The sequence below is a fragment of the Cricetulus griseus genome (genome assembly GCF_003668045.3).
Source record: "Cricetulus griseus strain 17A/GY chromosome 1 unlocalized genomic scaffold, alternate assembly CriGri-PICRH-1.0 chr1_0, whole genome shotgun sequence".
NCBI classification, from domain to species: Eukaryota; Metazoa; Chordata; class Mammalia; order Rodentia; family Cricetidae; genus Cricetulus; species Cricetulus griseus.
Genome location: NW_023276806.1, coordinates 161,848,964 through 161,865,892, shown reverse-complemented (window position 1 = coordinate 161,865,892; position 16,929 = coordinate 161,848,964). Strand labels below are relative to the sequence as shown.

The window sequence follows — 16,929 nt, the reverse complement described above, 5'->3', positions numbered from 1 at the left end:
TTTAAGATATGCCAATTTGCCATGGTGACAATCCTACCTATATTTTTCATACAGTCAGCAATAATATGGTCTCCTTATGAATACTAACCACAATTCACACTCTGAACAAGCAGGGTTTCAAGTTCAGTCCAGCTTCTGGAAAAATACAAATAGAGATCAACTATGCTCAGGAAAAGATTGTACAAAAGCAGAATGATCAAATCAAGAAAACATGCCTGATCAGTGACGTCAAGGATTAAAGAGAAGGGTAGATAAAAGAAAGATACATAGATAGATAGATGGATAATGGATAATTTAGGTGCTATAGTTAAGTACTACAATATAGTTTGTTCCACAACATAGAATTTATTAATCATTAGCAGCAATCAGTTATGCTGATTCACATTAGGGCAGGGGTCATTTGGAATATAGTCACCAGAAGTTTAAGAAATCCTCAAATAAAAATAATATCAAAAATGTGTTGGGAAGTATGGAAAAATACCGAAAACACCTTCTAGGCATAGACGATGCTTTAAAGATGCTCTCTGGGTAGCGTTCTGCCCCTAGAATCACAATTTCAACCCACTATAGTGCTCTTGCTTTGACAAACATTAAAGGACAACTTCAAAACACCCTTCAGAAATGGGGATGCATGGCCTAGGATGACTCAGATACTATTTTTAACCCTATTGCTTTCCATCATTTTAGTTTGCCATTTGTTAGTCATCTATGATATATCCAGCATTGCTCTATCACTCTGTCTTTTCAGACTGCAGGCAACAGTCAATTATGTTATCATATAACATCAATGGGCAAGTCTGAGCATGTAAATAAGCTCTCAAAGACACCATCTGATCTGCCAAGTGTTTTCTCTTTTTGCTCTCTCTGTACCCCTTATGATCAAATAATGACCCCAAAGTTACTCAGCTTTCCATTGCTATAATAAGTAACTTGAGAAGAGATAATTAACTAATAAAGCTCATATTAAGGTTCCGGTACAAAATCTGGTGGATCCATTGGGTTTGATGGATGGTATGGGTAGAGAATGTGTGGAACAGCAAACTTTCTCTCTGGAAGCCAGAAAGGCAGGAAGGATCTGGGGTCCCACAATCTTCTTCAAGTTCACGATGACCTAGATATTTCCTACCAGATCCCACCTCCCATTAGTGTCACTGTGGGAATCAATTCTTAAACATGTAGACACTCTTGGGGGACATTCAACTTCCAATGGATAGCAATGTCTCTTTGAAACACTGGTGCCATCTAATGCTATAGGACTAGCAGTATCTTGGAGGAACCTGGTTTGCAGTGTTCTCCACACTGCCCAGCCCCATTTGTTGTCCAGGAGCATAAAATGATTTTTCAGCCAGCAGTTCAAGCAGAATGAGACTGTAGGGAATAATATTCTGAGTTCTTTCCTAATAGTCAAAGCAGTTCCTTTTATCCCAAATTTAACCAAGCCAAGCATGGTAGTACATATATGTAATACCAGCACTTGGGAGGCTAGGGATAAATGATCATGATTGAGGCCAGCCTGGGCTATTAGGGAAACTAGATAATATATATATATACATATATACATATGTATATATATATATGGAGAGAGAGAGAGAGAGAGAGAGAGAGAGAGAGAATGGGTAGAAAGATTATGGGTATACAGATCAATGGGTAGATACATGAACAGTCAGACAGACAGGTAGACAGATGACAGATATACATGACGGTTGATACCTATCATTTCAGCTCCTTGGGAGGCTAAAGTAGGAGGATTGCATCTTTATTTCAAACAACAGCCTACACTGCATAGAGAGTTTCAGGCCAGACTGAGCTACAAAATAAAATGCTGTCTCAGAATAAAAGAAAAGATTAAATAAGCAATAGAAGAAATAAATAAGTTTAAAGGTATGTACCTATATATAAATATATAACCAAATTCATTTCATAATACAGGGAATAAACTCAGAATCCATTGTTCTACCATGACCAGGGAGGATGTAGTTCAGTGACAGAGTATCTCTTAGCATGTGCAAAGTCCTAGGTTTGAGCCTCACCCCCAGGTCTGTTCACACAGTAGAATCCATTTCCTTGCTTCTTTAGTTGGTTGTGGACAGCAGGAACTCTTCTACACAATAATAATAATAATAATAATAATAATAATAATAATAATAATAATAATAATAATAATAATATAATAACAACAATAGCAATAACCAATGCAACACCCTGCCACCACATAATAGCACACACGTCCTCCAGTTCATCGGATTTCCAGCCTGCCATCTCCAGAAGGCTAGGGTGGGCAGCTGCAACAGCTTACTCCTCCTTTAGAGTCCTTGGGGAGCTCAACATACAACATGTGGGATGCAACTAAGTAAGCACAGAGATTAGCAGTTGGGGCGGTGAGACTGACACCTTGTGGCCACAGGACTGCATGTTGCTGATAACTTTGTTCTTCCTTCATCCAGATCTCTGTTCAGCATCGCCCTCTAGAGTCCCTCCAGGACTACTCTGATGGCTGTCTCTCTCCACATCACCTGCTTCATATTTTCAGAGTACTTATTCATCTTATTTATTCATCTATTTATTTATTTTGTGAAACTATCTGGCCTCGTGCATATTAGGAATTTTCATGTGAAACTGTCTCCAACCAAACATTAATTTTTTTTTTTTGTATTTTTTTTTTTTCTGTCTAGAGGTCAGTGTTCTTGCCTGTTCATTACCATTCAAACAGGATCTATCTCTCCGGTAGTAGAGCTTATGGTGAAGACTGGGACCCCAGTACAAACAAGCGCTGCTGCATGAATAGATTTGTCACAGGAGGAGTGAAGAGAATGAGCATTAACATGGGTGTGAGCAGAGACAGAGTAGGAGCGAGAGCGGTTACTCCTTCCTTCAATCTTCTTTGCCCTTGATGGTCCACTGTCTCAAGAAGGAAGCAGCAACTGAAGCAAAATGGCTAATTCTCAGCTTTTATGTCCCTCAGTAATTAAGTGGATTCTCCAAGAGAGTTTTGATAAATGGGATTAATTGACTATAAACTCTTGGCATTAGAAACAACATCCCCGAATTATCTGGAGGTGTTTTGTAAAGATTGGCCTACAGAGGGTGCTAGCTCACTTCAAGAAAAAAAAAAAAAAAAAAAAAAAAAAAAAAAAAAAAAAAAAAACAACTAAAAGAGCCGAGGAGCTGCCCTGGAGCCTGGGAAGAAAAAGCAAGGCAATCAGGGAGATGTAACAACTGAAGAGAGGTTTATAGCTTCACAATTTCTTTTTTGCTTTAAAACCAAAGTGAATGAAAGAGTAAAATAATACATCGATTTGTGAAGAGACACAGGAAGTCCTCTCCTGAAGAAAAGCAATGGCATTGGGGCTGAGTCTTTCAGTCCAAGGAGAAGCCAGATGAGGAGACGATGCAGGAGAGGAGGCAGGTACTGTGTGAACATGAACTGAGGCCTGAGACATTGCAGGGTCTGCAGGGAGAGAAGGTTGACAAGCCTCTGCGATATACATTCCATCCTTATGTCATGCTGGGAAATGGGGACCTTGGGAATTTCAAACCCAAGTGTGAGATGCCTGTGGACTCTGTAAATAGGGCGTGCCCCAAGTGCTGCTCAGACAGGCATATCATCCCTGAAATCAACTCTTGGCTTTTGTGTTCTGCTAGGGTTCATGCCTAGCCCACAGTTGGGGCAGAGGGAGAGGATTAGTTGAGCAATTTAACACAGAAGGGACAATAGAGCTTGTGATGATGAACAAACTGGTTCTATAATATCTGCATCTACAGGGGTGGGGAGAAGCACTTCTCAGAGAGGTAATGAAGCAAGTGAGTTACCAGGACATATGCTCCAACCATCACAGTGCAGGGTCAAGTTCAAGGCAAATATTCCTAAAGTTGTGACATATCTTATCATCACACAGAACTGTCACTTGCTAACCTCCTTGTCAGTTCAAGGTGGCAGTCATTTTGTTGTAATGCTCAGTGGCAACACTTTAAGCAGAAATCAGTAAATTGTGGGGGAGGAACATGGAATGGCTTCACAGGTAAAGGGACTTCCTGCCAAACCGACAACTTTAGTTGAATCCCTGGAATGCATGTGGTAGATGGAGGGGACCAATGCTCACAAGTTGTCCCCTGATTTCTACAGGCATACATACCCACCCTGACACCCCATCCTGCCCCAAGAACTAACAGATGAATATGTAAACACCCAATGAAGGTCAAAGAATCTTTTCTTTAAAACTATCGGCCACCGCCCTCAACTACTTGTAAAATCAACAAAACACATTTTTTTCTTACAGAGTAGGAAAACATCTATTTTCCCAATGAATTGCCTTGATTAAACTGATTGTTGAAGATAAAGTAATAGCCTAAAATTTTATTCCTACAGAGTATTGCTATAGAAGCCTAAGTACCTAGGTTCTTATTCCAGCATTAACATAAAAAGCCAAGTGTAACTGAACACCTGTAACTCCGGCACTGTGGATGACAGAGAAAGAAGGACCACCAGGCTTGCAGACTTCCAGCCTAGCAACAGTGAGAGGCCCTGTACCAAAGGAATCAGGAGGTAGAGCAAGACATAAGTTATTCTTTGTCTAGTGCACACAGGATATGTGCCCCGCCCCCACACACCAGGATTTATCTTTCCAACATGTTTTCAAGATTCTTTCCCTTAAGGAATTGCAATCCTTAAGGATTGCATCTTTCCCTAAAGGAATCACTTCATTTTGGGTATTCAGCTAGTTTTCCTTTTGTACTTTAATCCACTATCTTTCAAAGCATTCAAAACATTACACTGAAATGCTCGAGTCCATGGAAGCCCACAAACCCAAATACCAACAAGTAGAATCACCTAGGTCTATTGGGAGCCACTTTGACTTTACTGTCTTTAAATAATATTAATACTCAAAAAAACAAAAACCAAGACCTCAAAGCCCTTGGTTTGACTTGCTGAGTATCTGGAACTTTGGGCCCCCAAAAAAGGCCTCAAAGGCTTCCCCCTCATCTTTCCCTTCTCCTTTCTTCTAATACAGGCCACCGGCACTGGAAGAACAATCTCCCCCAAGGCAGCAGCAAAACATAGAAGGACAACTTGGACCTTCCTCCACCATCCTGCATAGAAGCTGAATAAAGGAATTCTCCAATCTATCTTGTCTGAGAGTGGGTCCCCAAGGGGTCCTGCCCTATACCCAGGAGGAAGGACTGCTTCCCAAAGGGACCAAGAAGGCTCAGAATGGACAGGTCTTCCTGAATTTCCTCCAAGTCAGACCAATACATTTCTAAACTGCTGTCAATTCTGCACTTAACATGTGTGTGTATGTGTGTGTGTGTGTGTGTGTGTGTGTGTGTGTGTGTGTGTGTGTGTGTGAGTGTGTGTGTGTGTGTCTGTAAGCATGTATAATCAAGGTAGAGAAGCAATTTTCTCTAGGTCTTGGATCTTCAGTTCTGAAGGCCCCCTTGTTTTTGTTTTGTTTTTAATGGTTTTTCAAGACAGGGTTTCTCTGTGTAATAATCCTGGAACTCACTTTGTAGACCAGGCTGCCCTTGAGCTCACTGAGATCAGCCTGCCTCTGCTTTCCAAGTGCTAGGATTAAAGGTATGTGCTGAATTACATCGATAGGTACTTTTAATGTATGCAAATGTAGTCATATTCCTTTTATCTTAAAAAATAAATCTCATTGCTGTAACTTAGTATGAAGCAGGCACAAAAGAGCCGCTTTCTGCAAGACGTGAGCTGTAGTCCTTCCAAGGACTCCTTGACAATACCTGAAGGAACTGTCCAACACAAACTCCAGACCATCCAAAAGGATGGTCACAAAACAGTAGAAAGGTCACCAAAGGTAAGGAGGTACTCCTGCGGCATGGTGGAAGCTTTGCCGTCTGAGTCTATAAGCATTTAAAAGTAAAGCAAACAGGATTCTTGGCTGGGCATGTTGTACCTGTAATCTCAGCATCCATTAACTTGAGGCAGGAACATAAACAAGAGTTTGAAGCCAGGCTGGATTACAGCCTGCCAACTTGGGTACAGAGTGTAGACTGTCTCAAAAACTACAAAACCAAAAGACCTTCAAAAAACAAAAACAAAATACAAAAAACAAAACAAAACAAAAAACAGAGCAGGAATGTGAAAGGGGGCTCAATGTATAAACTGCTTGCTGTGTGTGTATGAGGAGCTGAGTTCCAGCACCCAGGTAAAAGCTGAGGTCAGTGCACATCTGAAACCCCAGTACAAGGGGTGGAGATAGGCAGATCCTGGGAGCTTGCTGGGAAGCCAGTATAGTGTAAACGATGAGCTCTGATGCAGTGAAAGACTTTATTTCAAAAATAAGATCGAGAGTGTGGTAAAGGAAGACACTCAACATTGACCGCTGGTCTCAATATACGTACACACATGCATATTACACATGATACACACACACACACACACACACACACACACACACAGAGAGAGAGAGAGAGAGAGAGAGGGGGGGGGGAGGGAGGGAGGGAGGGTGAAGGACTTTCCTCTTTAAGAGAGTGGAATAAATAAGAAATGGGTGTGGAGAGGTAGGATGAGAGAGTAACCTAATGGGAGGGACAATAAGAGAATGTTTTACTGAAGGTCAGCTTGTTTGCAGGGAGGGTCCTTAAAGGCTACATGCTGGCTCAGGGTGTGCCCAAGCTGAAGGCTCCCTGGAGAATCGGGAAGCTGACTAATATGATTGACAGACATTTTGTTTGATCATTTAGAACAAGCTGCACAGATAATCATGCCGAGAGCCAAGAATGGGTGTTTAGCAGGCTTGATCTGGCCATAATCATCAGTAAACTACTGGGGCATTAAGTCATGTGGGGAATCTTCCAGAACACAAGGGGGCTGTAGGTTTTTACTTAACCCTCAGGAAAACACACACACACACACACACACACACACACACACACACACACACACACACACACACACAATCTCTCTCTCTCTCTCAAACATAAAGCTGAGATGCTGAGGCTTACATCGTTGGAAAAAGAAGCAAAGAAACCAGCATGGTCTGGTTTCCTGGGGAGATAGTCTGGGTTGCTCTGGGAACTCAAAGGTGGGGCTGGGTTACTGAATGCTGCTATGAAGAGTGACCTGAACACCACCCAGGTCAAGGAAGCAGGTGTAACTGGAGGTCACAGGCTGGCCATCTCTGGTCCCCAAAGATGCAGGAAAGGAGTGGGACCAATTCAGGGTGAGGGAGCCAAGAAGAAACATGGGACAAAAGATCCCTTGAGTTTCACTTAGTCATGTCCATAGCCATTTCAAGCCATCAAGAAAGCAACCAACAGTTCTAAAAATCAGCAGCTGTGAGTTAGTGAGAAACAATCCCTTTTCTTTTAATTACTAGCTGCTTAGTACTCCCTTTTTAATTGTTAGGTTGATATGACCTGTGGGGTAATATTGGTAATGTTTACATCAGTGGTGGCATTCTGTATATAGACACTGGTCACTGAAGGAACCGGCTTCTTTTTGGCAGCCATAACAGCCGAACACGTGCTTGCCATAAACCTGCCTTGGTCACGTAGAGGTCAGATGCCTGTCTTGTGACAAGGAACCTTAGTCACTTAGAGGTCAGATGCCTGTCTTGTGACAAGGAACCAATCAGAAGTTAGCTGGTGGTGCTATGCTTTATGACCCTGGGTGTGCTTTACGGACAAGCGCACGACAATGATGTAAGAGCATAGCAACCACCCTGGGAGGGCCTATGGGCCATAACAACCAGTTGACCAATCAACACAGGGCAAGCCCTCCAAGCCTGGAGGCACACCAATCGTGAGCCTGTGCGTACCCCTAGACACTCCCCTTACGCTGCCCTATAAGATCTTTTGGGAGACCCAAGGAGCCGTCTTTTCTAGCTGTCCGCCATGGCGGGTGGGTGAAAGACCCGAGCTAACATGGGGTTAGCTCGTTAAATTACAATAAAGCCTCGTGCAGTTTGCAGCAAGCTCTCGAATCCGCCTGGTGATTGGGGTGACCGCGAACCTGGCCTGAGACCCTGGATACTTGAGTTTTCGGGGGTCTAACAGTCACAAGAGGGATTGGTTTACTATCCCATCTTATCAGATCCTCCTTTGGTTGAATTTGAGCATATTTCTTTCATATAAGCTCATTGATTGTCCCTTTCTTATATTCTAAACAATCGGAGGCTGTCTTTGAAGAGAATATGAAAGTGCTGTGCTAAGCAATTGACCAATATATTCTTGAAAGTTTAAAATAACAAACACAACAAACAAAACTGTTCTTGGCTGGTCTGAGTGCCCAAGGAGATTTTTCCTGGTAGATCACTTCTCAGTATAAATTACCATAATTTCATCAAATTAGCCAATATCTGTTATCAACCTATCAACAAGGAACATTTTGTTAAAAACAAAATGTATTCTCAACCTCAGTCATTATTTTATTTTTTATTTACTTCCTTACTTTTTAAAGACTTTTTTATTGTGTGTGTGTTCGGATTCCCACAGATGCCAGAGATACTGGATCTCCCTAGAGCTAACGTTGTGAGGTTGTGAGCCACCCAATGTGGCAAGGTGGGTACTGGGAATCTATCTAGGGTTACCCACAAAGCAATATGGTCTCTTTTAAGTGCTTAGCCATCTCTCCCAACTCCTCAGCTATTATTTAATGTCCTAAATAATATGGGCTTGCAAAATTGAATGAACTATGTATCATCTTAAGTGCTATCTTAGAAATAAGGGTTGACCAGATGGGACAGTGGACAAAGGCACTTGCTGCCAAGCTTGATGACCTAAGTCCCATTCCCCGAAATACAAGGCTGAAGGAAAGAATCAACTCCTAAAGACTATACTCAAACTCCCACAAATGACATTATGCACATACACACACACACACACACACACACACACACACACACAGAGAGAGAGAGAGAGAGAGAGAGAGAGAAAATGCAATTTAAAATAAATAAAATATATAGAAACACATGAAAAGATAAAAGTAATTTAGTGAGGTGTTTTAATTATCTCAGTATATCAAAAGTAACACTTTACATATAATCATATAAAACTGAGATAGTTTGCATTCATTTTTCCTTCAAACAAAGTATTCATAAATACATTAATTATTTTTCTATTGCCGTGATTTAAAAAAATCATGACCAAGGCAACTTAGAGAAGAAAGAAAATTTATTTGGGCTTACAGTTCCAGAGGATTGGAGAGTCCATGACAGCAGAGAGGTAGCAAGCAGCAGGCGGGTGGAGTAGCAGCTAAAAGCTCATGTATCAAACCACAAACTGGAGGAGAGACTGAAACTGGGAATGGCACATGGCTTTTGAAACCTCAAAGCCTGTCCTCAGTGACTCTTCCTCCAATCAAGACCACACCTCCTAAGCCTCTCCAAAACAGCACCAGAAACTGGGACCAAGTGTTTAAGTGCCCAAAACTATTGATGGACATCTCATTCACACACCACCACAATCATGTTCATGTTTTGTGCTAACAGCACATCTTAAGTTGGACTTGTCATTGGAAGGAAGCAGTTTGCACCACTACCAAACAGGTCACTTTGGCATAAGGGTTATTTTGAGCCAAAGGCCATTGAGATACAGCAGGAAATAGTCACCTCATTGATCTAAAAACAGAAGATTCATTTTCTCTTGTGAAGGTTTGGGTCCTCTACGCCTCCCAATACCAGGAAGAAAAGACTGTGTCTTATCGAAGATATGCAGTCAGCTCTGAGAAAAGTTTGAACAGCCCTTATTTAATCAGCCTTATCTTTTATTAGTTCCCATATATTTCTTGTAAACTCCTCTAAGTTAACATCCCTTGAAGCCAAAATTCCTTTTTCTTTGTTAAAAATAATATGTAAATCCCCACACCCAAATGCTTCCTCCAATTTAATTTTTTTAATGAAATAGTTAAGCAAGTAAATATTAATAAAGACTGGGTGCCCCCCTGCTATTAAAGTGGTTTTACCTATTTAACTTTCAGGCTCCCAGGTACTAAACTGAATATAGTAGTAGAGAAAAGGGCTTTCTTCTCCAACACTACATTTCCAGTGTTAGGTACCTGGATATAGCTACTGGCATGTGTATTGGACACTGTGAGTCTAAGAGAAAGGCATAATACAAACGGCTTCTATCTACATTCTACTTTTTTTGTTTGTCAGTACTTGCATGGTTGCAGAACTTAATAAAAGTAGTGTTAACCTTTTAGCAACTGTTTTAATTAGGGTTTCTATTGCAGTTGAAGAGATACCATGACCAAGGCAACTCTTATAAAGGCGAAACATATAATTGGGTGGCTTACAATTTCAGAGGTTTGCTCCATTATCATCATGGTGTGACATGATGGCATGCAGGCAGACAGAACTGGAACTGAGAGTCCTACTTCTTGATAGCAAGCAACAGGAAGTGGTCTAAGACACTGGGGGGGGTATCTTGAACATACATGAGACCTCCAAGCCCACCCCCACAGTGACACATTTCCTCCAACAAGACCACACCTACTCCAACAAGGCCACACCTCCTAATAGTGCCACTCCCTTTGGTGGGCCATTTTCTTTCAAACTACCACAGTAACCAATAGCAATTAATAGCTTAAATTGCTCATTTTTTACAATCTTGGGTGTTCCACAGCATCAAAAAAGGGCCAGACTTTCCTCAAGTGTCTTTGCACTTAGCTTTTGAAAAGGCCATCACCATCTCCTTGAACTGGGGGTTGGGAGGAGTAAATTTTCATTGTCAATTTGATTTAATTTAGAGTCATCTAGGAGACACACTTCTGGCTGTCTCTTTGAAGGTGTTTCCAGAGAAGTCTAATGGCCAGTGGTGGTGGTGGGGTGGCTCATTCTGAATGTGGGAGGTATAGTCCCACAAACTGCAGTCCCAGGGTGACACACTCCCATGAACTGCAGTCCCAGGATGAATAAAACAGCAAAAGGGAGAAAGCAGCGGAGTCCCTGCATTCTCCTCTCACTGTCTGATTCACCTAGCTGTGGGAAAGTTCCTGCCAGCACAGCCTCTCCTGCTGCCATGTTTTCCCCAGCAGTATGGATTGCAGTCCCTGAACTCGGGGCCAAAAATAAAAAAAACCCTGTTCTTACTTAATCTGCCTATTGTTAAGCAGTTGATCTCAATAATGAGAAATGTAACTGGTTCTTCTCCTCCTCTTCCTCCTCCTCCTCCTCCTCCTCCTCCTCCTCCTCCTCCTCCTCCTTCCCCTTTTTTTCCTTCTCCTGCTTCTCCTCCTTCACAGTTCACAGTGAATACTTACAAGATTAGGAACCGGTATGTAAAGCAGACATGCACACTGTGAATCAAGAAGTACTGTTGTTACCAGTCTACAACACAAGTTCTAATAGGTCTTAATAATAAAAGCCCAGAGTCAGATACAGGGGAAAATGCTGAGAGATCGGAGAGACAAAGGAGCAAAACCACAGCCACCTTATCTATTCAACTTTCCAGCCGAAAAGAGCCTGAGCTCCTGTCTCTTCCTGCCTATCACTTACTTACTCTCTCTGCCCAGCCATATCACTCCCTGTCTGTCTGTACAGACCTTCAGACCTCTATGGTTAACTAGTCGCTAGCTCTGCCCTCTGATTAATTTAGAGTACAAACAAGGTATCACCACATTGATCAACAGAGAAGACTCTAGATGCCTAATGGCCAAAGCTCCTATTCAGCTGTTTTTCATCGAGAGGATATGTGACCTGGACTGACACAATGCATATCAGCAGTGGGGTATCTCTTGAAATGTTAGCTTCAGTCCACATATATCTATGACCCACACTAGGACTTACCTATCAGAATTTTGAACTTCAGAGAAAGGACCATGTAGAAATATATCAAAAGGTTGCACCTGGTCTTCTTTCCCGAAAGAACATAGCGATGGTGACTGAAGTGAAGAAAGTCACCACAAGGGACAAGGAACACAGGCACAGCTTGGCCATGTCAGGCTCTGGAATTAGCTGTGTGTGTGACATGGAGAAAACAGCAATGGTATCCATTCTTTTATTACAAGTAGTTATCAAAGTTACCTATAAGAGCAATTTCCCTTTCAGAGAGTTTCGTGACTTTTTTCCCATGTTCTGACCAAATTACTTTTGATTCCATTTTATTTGTTTCATGTATATGTGTGAGCATGCATACATGCACATGTGGTCAAGTGCACATATTGACGTCAAAGAACAACTTGCAGATGGTTCAATCATTCCATCATGTGGGGCCTCGAGATTGAACTCAAATCAGCAGGCTTGGCAGCAGTTTCCTTTATCTAATGAGCCATCTCACTGGTCCCAAATTACTTTTTGAGTAAAATTCAGTTGTGCTTTTGCTCCCATAATTAGATAAATATAATCAGCTGCATGCTTTATCCTACACCGGCTAATAAAAGAGACAGCATTGCAGGGAGATGAGGACAGCATGCAATTTATTTCAGTGACATGAGAAGCATTCACAGCCAGGAAGTAGTCAATCTTATCCACTACACTAATGAGCCAGAGGATGAAATCCCATGGTTTTCTCCAGCACACACAGGAAATCATATTTGCACCAATCAGAGACTCTAAAAAGCTGAGTTCAGGGGTGCATACTTGCTGCAGGGGAGCTTGAGGCAGGAGAATCTCCAGTCCTAGGCCAACCTTGGCAATGTTGGGAAACCTTATCTAAAGACAAAGGGAGGTGGACGTATGTCCTTGGTAGAGTGCACACTTGCCTGCCACTTGCAAGAGGTTCTATTCCGAATATTTGAAGGATGGAGAAGGGAAGAGAAGGGAAAGGAAGGGGAGAAGAGGGGAGGCTAAGGGAGGGAAGGGGAAGAGAAGGGGAGGGGAGAGAACGGAGAAGAGGGGAGGAGAGGGGAAGCTAGGAAAAGTGAAAGAGGAACATTTTCTTAACTTGAATAAAATGAGAACGAAATGTGGCCTTTACTGAAGAACTATGAGGAACACTTCCTTTAAGGTTGAATGTAAGATGAAGGTGCCTTTAAATGACCCTTGTTTCCATGTGATACTAGAAGTCTGTACCAACAAATCAAAGGAAAAGAAACAAGTATAGCTATCCGAATATTGGAGGGATGGGGAAGCCTGTTAACAATGGCCAGGGGCTGGGCTGTGCATTTCCAGGTTCTTGGCACCTTACTCAAGCAACTGGGATAAGTGCACACAGATTGCAAAGTAGCAAGGAAACTATTCAAAAGCAAGGCCATAGCACAGACCAGATATAAATACATTGACAGGCTCTTTCCACTCTCCTCTCTTTCCCGCTCTCTTCCCTGCGGTTCCCCTGTCTCCCTCTTTTCTTCTGTCCTTTCTCTCTGTGTCTCTTAACCTCTTTTCTCTTTCCTTTCCCCTCCCTCCCCTTTCTAACAAAACTTCTCACTTAAAAAAAAAAAGAGAGAAATACATTGACAGGAGTAACATTGGGCCACCTGATTGAGGGCATTTAAGGACTCTGAATATTGGCTTCCTGGTATAGGGTTCAAGAGATGGAGGAGTTTGGTTGCTAAGAAGTATAGTTTGGGTGGTTCTCTGTTTTGATTGTCAGGTCTAGATTTTATATACCTTTTTTCTACTGCACATGGACCTTCCTTGATGCATGTAAGTTTAGCCATATGCATGCCCAATTGTACCTAAGTGTCCCAGGTTGCTAAGCTATTCCTTAGGCTTGCCTGCCTTAACCCTGTAAGTTATTATTTACAAATAATGTATATATTCACAACAGCTCAAAAGAGATTTAAGAGAAAAGTTGTTTGGAGTAAAGTTTAACAAGGGGAACTAGAGTTTGGCCAACCTAGGAATTAACAGAACAAAAAAATGTTCCAAGTTCTTGGGGGGAAAACATCTTTAAAATTCTGTGGGAAAAACAGGCATGGTTCTGTGTGGGCATCTATCATCTCTGTACTCTGTAGGGATGGTTGCAAGTTCAAGGCCATCATGGGCTGCATAGAGAATTCAAAGCCAGATGGGTTACCTACCAAGAACCCATCACAAAGACCAAACAAGCAACAAAAAAATAAAATAAGTTCTATAGTTCCCTGATTTTAATATATACACAAATCACATAGGGATGCTGTTTCAGTGATTTGAGGAGCAGGGCAAAGCCCAGCAGTGGGATTAAGAAAATCTCAGATGAGTGGGACATGGAGGCTCATGCCTGTTACACCAGTTTTCCAGAGGCAGACGCAGAAGGGCTGCTGAAGTTTGAAGCCAACCTAGTCTACAATGGCAAAGTCTCTCCCCAAACACAAGTAGAAACCAAAACCTAACATCAAAGCACTTTGCAGTGAGACAGCTGGTTCATGGACCACTCTTTGAATGGCGTAGGTCTGAATGGAAAGTAAATGGAAACGGAAGCATGTTCATGTAGAGGGACCTGACAATTGTAAAGGTTCTGCTTGTCTCCAAACTAACCTGTGATTGTAATATAAATTCACACATCAACCCTCTGCAATACAGAAGGGAATTTACACACACACACACACACACACACACACACACACACACACACACACACAGTGGGGACTTTCAGAAAGAAGAACCTAAGCAAGTCGAAGGGAAATCCTGTTGTCACATACTGTCTTAGTTAGGGTTTCTATTGCTGTGAAGAGACAAAATGATCATGGTAACTCTTATATAAGGAAAACATTTGTGGTGGCTGGCTTACAGTTCAGAAGTTCAGTCCATTATCATCATTGCAGGGAGCATGGCAGCATGCAGGGAGACTCGATGCTGGATGGAGTTGAGAGTGCTGCATCTTGATAGGCAGGCCACAGGAAGTCAACTGAGACACTGGGTAGTATCCTGAGCATAGGAAACCTCAAAGCCTGCCGCCACAATGACACACTTACTCCATCAAGGCCATACTCATTCCAACAAAGCCACACCTCCTAATAATGCCCCTCCCTATGAGATTATGGGGGCAAATCACATTCAAATTACTACATATATTGAGACATGATAGGTGGAATTTATAGGAGTCATTAGTTTGAATGGAGTTTATTCCCCAGGCTCAACAAACAGAAGCAAAGTGGGGCTACTGGTGCTGAAGTCCCAGTAGCCACCAAGGCCAAAGTAGGCCCCTGTGACCATCTGAGAAACAAGGAGAGGGATTGACAACAGCCAAATCCCCAAAGGAGACAGTGTTGTGGACAGAATGAGGAAGCCTCTCCTTTAACCTTAAGAGGAAAATACTTTTGAAAGGTTATTTATTTATTTATTTATTTATTATGTATACAGAGTTGTACTTGCATGTATGCCTGCATGCCAGAAGAGGACACCAGATCTCATTGTAGATGGTTGTGAGCCACCAGGTGGTTGCTGGGAGTTTGAACTCAGGTCCTCTGGAAGAACAGCAGTGCTCTTAACTTCTGAGCCATCTCTCCAGCCTCAAAAAGGCCCAGTTTTATTCCTTCTGCCTTCCCTAGCCTCTTTCCTTCAGTAAAACCCATCTCCATTCAGCCCATCAGAATATACTTCATTTTATACTGTGTGTGGTTTGATTTCTGGAACTGCTGATAAAAGGCAGTTTAGACTAAATTTGTTGTAATTTGCCTTTTGACAGACATTTTATCTAAAGGGGGGGCACCACCCATTGACACTGTTATTGGGTGATAGCACAGGAAAAAGAATTAAAACAAGGCTTAAAAGGAAGTTCAAAGGTCTATGACTCTCATCTACCGAAAGAGATGCCATCCAAACACAGAGGTCCGGGTCTGTCATCCCAGCTACTCTGAAGGCTCAGACAGGAAGGTCAGAAGTCAAAGTCTGTGTGGGCCACAGAGTGAGTTTAAGTCCAGCCAACTAACTTTATGAAAGCAAATAGCAAAATGAAGGCTGAGGGTATAGCTCAGTGGTCCTGTGCTTGCCTAGTATATGATGATAATTACTAAGTCCTTGGTTGAGTCCCCAGAAACATAGGGTAAGGAAGGAGAAGTTTGCAGTGTGGTCTGTTTCTCATGGGAATTGATGCTAATCCAGAGGTAGAAAGCAGAGGAATCACAAACCCTGTAGAGTAGGTTGGCTTCCTACATAGAACACAAAGTCCACACTTTTCTTCTCAATATCTCTTAGTCATTCACAGGAATTTCTCCGAGGTTCTCATGATAGACCAGTCTTTGTATATGGTCCCAGATCAGGGTATTGTGAACTGTCAAAACTTTTTATTTCTTCATATGTATTTTATTATGAATTTGCAAAAAGCCACACAGGGCATGATAACTACATACAAGCTTAACTACATCCTACTATTATTATTAAACCTGTTTCCCTCTAAGTCTGTTGTTTGAAAAATTGGTTAACATATCTTTGTTTTCATTCAAGGTCATAGTGAAAATATTTGAATAAGTTGGGGTTGTGGAGAAAGCCCTCACACAAATAATTAAGTTTTTTTTTTTTCCATTGAGCTGACACTACCTCCCTGATTAACCCACAGTGTTTGGGTAAGGCATTTCCTGATTCCTTCCCTTTGTAGCCCTGCCTTGCAGCTGAGGTCACCTAACCTCCATTTATGGACTTGGCCTCCTATGCATGCAGAAACAATACTAGGAATCTGAAGGTCTCCACACACAACTCTAGAACTCAGCCTTGGGTCATGACCCCTCTAAGATAACACTGGCCCTCATACAAGAGCTAACAACCAAGTTCTTGCCATAGGGTCCTTCTTTAAATTACTTTATCCATAAACTTTTGTTCTTTAATCCATATTATCTTTCAGCTTGAGTCCACTAGAAGGTGTTCAAGCTTGAGGTCTTTTAATGTATTTTTAATTGTAACCTCCTAGTTACAATACAAACATTTGAATAGCGGTTCCCCAACCTGTGGGTCATGACCCCTTGCAGGGGGGATCAAACAAACCTTTCATAGGGTTGCCCGAGAACATCTGAAAACACAGATGTTTACATTATGATTTATAACAGTAGCAAAATTACAGTTGTGAAGTAGCTCTGCAAACAATTTTATGGTTGGGGTTACCACAACTGTA

The 16,929-nt window shown here is 42.0% G+C and overlaps 1 long non-coding RNA gene across 1 annotated transcript; it reads left to right on the top strand.

Annotated features, from left to right (window-relative positions):
* The first annotated feature begins 3,158 nt into the window (after nucleotides 1–3,158).
* On the top strand, nucleotides 3,159–5,049 carry LOC113833316. The gene is made up of 2 exons (XR_003480942.2): nucleotides 3,159–3,406; nucleotides 5,010–5,049. It is a non-coding gene; the product is annotated as an uncharacterized LOC113833316 (long non-coding RNA).
* Nucleotides 5,050–16,929: the final 11,880 nt, after the last annotated feature.